General features: G+C 42.4%; 1 pseudogene; it reads right to left on the minus strand.

The window, feature by feature from the left end:
• Nucleotides 1-1,296: 1,296 nt before the first annotated feature.
• Nucleotides 1,297-3,798, minus strand: LOC118854776 (annotated as a pseudogene).
• Between the last annotated feature and the right edge of the window lie 829 nt (nucleotides 3,799-4,627).

A 4,627-nucleotide genomic window follows, 5' to 3' on the forward strand; every position in this document is an offset into this window, starting at 1 on the left:
TATAGAACAATTACGAGTTTGTCCCCTTTACACAAAACATTTATATAGTCTGTATCACTAAATTAATCTATGAACACTTAAAGTAAAGCAATATATTGGCTGGGGGACATAGAGAATGTCACAAAACATACAAGGGTGTAAAGACCATTTTAAATTTAGTAGTTATTGGCAAGCTGTCCAAAAGCACCATTAAATTATTTTTACATGTTCTTATTATCCCAAAGTCTTTGACTCAGTTCCATTCTAAAGACTTATTCACAAACTGAAAATGAAGCAGAGCAAAACTTAGTGAAAATTCTGCAGGACTGGAGTGTTTGATACACTAGGTGGCACAATGTATACTTGTCTAGTTGACCTAGAGTCAGGAACACCTGAGTTCAAAACATACCTTAGATACTTATCTGTGTGACTCTGAACAAGTCACTTACTGTTTTCTTCAGTTTCTTCAACTGTAAAATGGGCATAGTGGTGATAGCACCCACCTCCCAGAGTAGTTGTGAAGATCAAAGGAGATGTTTCTAAAATACTTTACAAATCATAAAGCTATATATCAATGCTGATCATTGTTACTGAGTCTTACTATTTAACATGCACTAATGTCAAGCATGAATGTCAAGAAAAACTCCTAAGTCAGAGAATTTTTCAGTGAAGCAATTTAAATTGACTATATTTCTACATCAACTTGAACCCATGATCATCATTCCTATATAACATGCAAAGCCTGGATTCTGAATTGAAAAAAGTAGGTGAACCAAAACATCTTAATAATCAATTGATATTTGTAGATGACATCAATCTGTATAATTCAATCGCTATTTACATTAAACTATTCCTTCATACTATGCAATCTGCCCAAAGTTATTAAAATGCCATCTACGCTAGGAAAGTTTTTTTTAATAATTATGCCAATGAAAGGTAGATGCTGAAGGCCATTTGGGCCCAAAAGATGATGCCAATATCTACAACTACTTGGGTCTTCTCCAGCAAAGATGCTTTGAGCTGAAGATACATCAGAGAAAACGTTTTGGCTAAACATGTAAAGAAACTTACTGTCTTTCTGAAATCACAACTGAACAAAAAGGACACTTTTAAAGCCATTAACACCTATGCACTAGCAATTCTAATGAATAGTTTCACTACTATAGGTATATCATAGAAGATTTGGAAAGTAAGCTTGCAAAAACCCATACAATATTAATTAAACTGAGGTCTATCATACTAAGGAAGACACAGAAAGACTAACACTCATTCACCAAAAAGAGGGAATGGTTTGACAGGTATTTCAGAATACGATAATCAGGTCAAAAGCAGCTTCTCCCTGGACGGGTCAAAGTCGCCCACCTGGGCTAGCTTCTCGGGCGCCAGGGTGAGCAGATCGGCCATAGACCTGGTCAAGGCCGAGGTGTTCTGGCACACCCGGTGGTGCTCAAAGGCCCTCGACGTGATCGTCAGCTTCCGACAGGTGCCCAAGAGCTTCCTGCAGACTGCAGAGCACCCGGTCAGCGTCCTTCACCCTCTGCATCTCCGGGGCCTTGGGCTTCACGAATCTCCTCTGGCCGGCTGCCCCTTCTGTTTCTGGCGCTTCCACTCAGCAGAAGCGCCCTCCTCTGATCCATCGCTAAGGAATGAGGCCGCCGACTCAGGGTCTGAGTCCTCCCGTCTGCCCGCCGTTCCCGGCTTACCCCGACAGTGGTCCTCTGCGTCGATGCGGGCTGTCGAGATAAACTTGTCCAGCTGACAAGAAAAGAGATCGCGCTCTTCCTCTAGATCCTCTATCCTCATCTGAAGCCAAGCGTTCCTCTCCAGGGCCATGTGAAGCTGAGTTTCCAGGCTATTCCTCACCGCCAGGGTGGGGGACCTGGGCTTCGTGGACTAAGGCCGTAGAAAATCTGGGGTGACTCTAGAGGAGGGGTCTCATTGCATGGGATTGAGATCTCAAAGCTCTACTCATTCTCCTTCATTATCTGCTTCCTGCTGTTTCTCTCAGTCCTGCTGCAGCCCGGGCCTGACCCAGTCCTCCAGGCGCCTCAGGGGCACCATCCTTGCATCCCGGGAAGCAGCGGCAGCGCCCTTGCACATCTCCAGGGAGTAGTTGCAAAGTGCCACTGACGCGCGGTGTGTGTGTGCGCGGGGTGGGGAGGGGGGAAGGGGGAGCGGGGCACGGAGGCAAGCTCCCCCCAATCATACATTTTAAAAAACAAAATAAATAGGAAAAATATGGTGAGATTGTTCTTCAATTGCTCATGACGATTTCAGAGACAGAAAAAAAAGACTTTAAAAAAGAGAATCAGTGACAGTGACCTTGGCTAAGTCATTGAAACTAGTTGGGACACAAATGGCTTCCAATGTAAAAATTCCCTCCATTGTTCTTGCTGCAATAGTAATTCTGTCCTGAATTGTCCAGGTGGGAAGGTCATTGTGAACCTTAAACCAATTACTAGGTTGACTGCAAATATGAGAACTCACATACTTGAGAACTCCCCCAAAGCAGAGGCCAGAAGCACTATCAGGCCATAGGAGTTCACAGTTTGGTGACAGAATGAAGGGAGGGGCTAAACAAGGGAAGCCCTATAAAAGAAACCAACCATTCAGTCCTGTAATCTTGTCTGCAGCCAGAGCTCAGAGGAGAGAATTACAGTTACCCTTTCTGAGGTGACTATCTTTGAAGAAAGGACTAAAAGGTAAGCTTCTCTTGGGAAGATTTTTCTACTCTCTACATTTAGAAAGATGGAGATTTGTCAGTTTAGTAAATGGATTTTAACTGTTAGAGGTGACAATATATATATATATATATATATATATATATATATATATATCTGAATTTAATTAATTAGTAGGAAGCTTGGATGAAAGACAGAATGATTTTGAGTTTTACCTACACTGTTACTATCATATATAATTAACCCTGTAACTGTGCTGACTCAAAAATGAAATCAGGTATCCTAAAACTATTGAGTAAGCAAAGGTAAGCTAGAGACCATTGGAAGGACTTAGGAGAAACTAAGAAGGCTTATTTCTGAGAACATGGTATTTCTGATTTGGTAGGTAAGAGGAAGAGAAGGTAAGAGTAATAAATAATAGCAGACTGTCCAATGCCTTGTAGTTGAGAGTTCAGGTTCACCTCTCAATGTGGAAAGTTACATAGTAGTGTGGGCCAGAATGTGTGAATACAGAACAACAGTATTTTACCTTCTTCAAGATGACTAGAGATGGGGATTCAGCACAGACCCTGGGCTTCCTCGGTTATGCTCTATGCTAGATGGAAGGGCACGATGTTGTTCCCTGAATCAGAACTTGGCCTGTGTCATATGGTGGCTTCTAGGTTAAAAGTTACAATACAGAGAACCTGGCCTGGGTGTGTGTAGGGAGCGTAGGTGTGAATGGAAATGTAGCAGAACCTAGAAAAAGCAACCATCAACTGAGAAAGAAAAAAAAATACATACGTACATACATACATACACACACACACATATATATGTATATATATACATATATATGGAGAGAGAGAAATAGAAATCGAGACAGAGAGAGAGACAGAAATAGAAATCGAGACGGGTGGGGCGGACAGAGAGAGACAGAGAGAGAGGGAGAGGGGGAGATCAGGCAGAGGTAGAAGGGAGAATAATACCTCAGCCCATGATCTCTGAGTTCCAGCTCCCTCATCTCTTATTACATTGAGAGGATGCCTTGAGATTGGTATCTCTGGTACAGCTGCTTAGGATATATGGGGGAAATATGGCTCATTTCTGCTGCTGGCAATCCACTACTTCTCGATCCCTTCAAATATGTCTGCCCCATATGTCTGAGATGTGTTTATAAAACACAAATGTCCTCGTCAAAATTTTCACTGACTTTTTCTCCCCAGGCCTAGGAACATGGATGCCAAAAACTTGATTGAAAGCTTCAAATTGGATCTCAGCTGTTTTATATGCTTGGGCTATTTGACTGACCCAGTGATTGTCAAATGTGGCCACACCTTCTGCAAAGAATGTCTTCTCAGCTTCTGGGAGGAAGACCACACACCAACCTGCCCAAATTGCAAGGCACTCATTGCATTTGGAGAATTTTCCTATGATAGGAAATTGCAGAATCTGGCTATCATTGGCAAGAGGCTTAGACCATACTTACTGCAGAGCATCAGAGACCTGACTACCTGTGAGAAACATGGGAAAGAAGAGACCTTGTTCTGCGAGGAGGACCACAGACCCTTGTGTGGGCCTTGCTTTTTAAGCAGAGAGCACAAGGAGCACACAGTCCTTCCCTTGGAAAAGGCTGCTGGTCAGTGCATGGTAAGATGTTTTGTTCCATTTCAATCCTGGATAGAGTGTCTGCTCATTCAACTGTTTCCATAATGAATTGGGGACTCTCCTGGTATAAAACAGAGATTGGACTAATACTTGTTTTGTTCTTGCAGGAGAAGCTGCAGGCAATGTGGAATATTCTAAAGAGTAAGAAGGAGGACTTTCAATCTCAATTAAAAGGGGAGGAAGGGAAAGAAATATTGTGGAAGGTAAGTATTTGACTTTTTTGTGATAAAAGTGGAGGGTTCCCTATCTTCTGAAAGCCCTTTTCAGCTAGAATAGTAACTGATGAAAAGACGCAGAAGAAGCAATTTCTATAAAGGAAC

This window comes from Trichosurus vulpecula, chromosome 6, assembly GCF_011100635.1.
Source record: "Trichosurus vulpecula isolate mTriVul1 chromosome 6, mTriVul1.pri, whole genome shotgun sequence".
NCBI lineage: Eukaryota > Metazoa > Chordata > Mammalia > Diprotodontia > Phalangeridae > Trichosurus > Trichosurus vulpecula.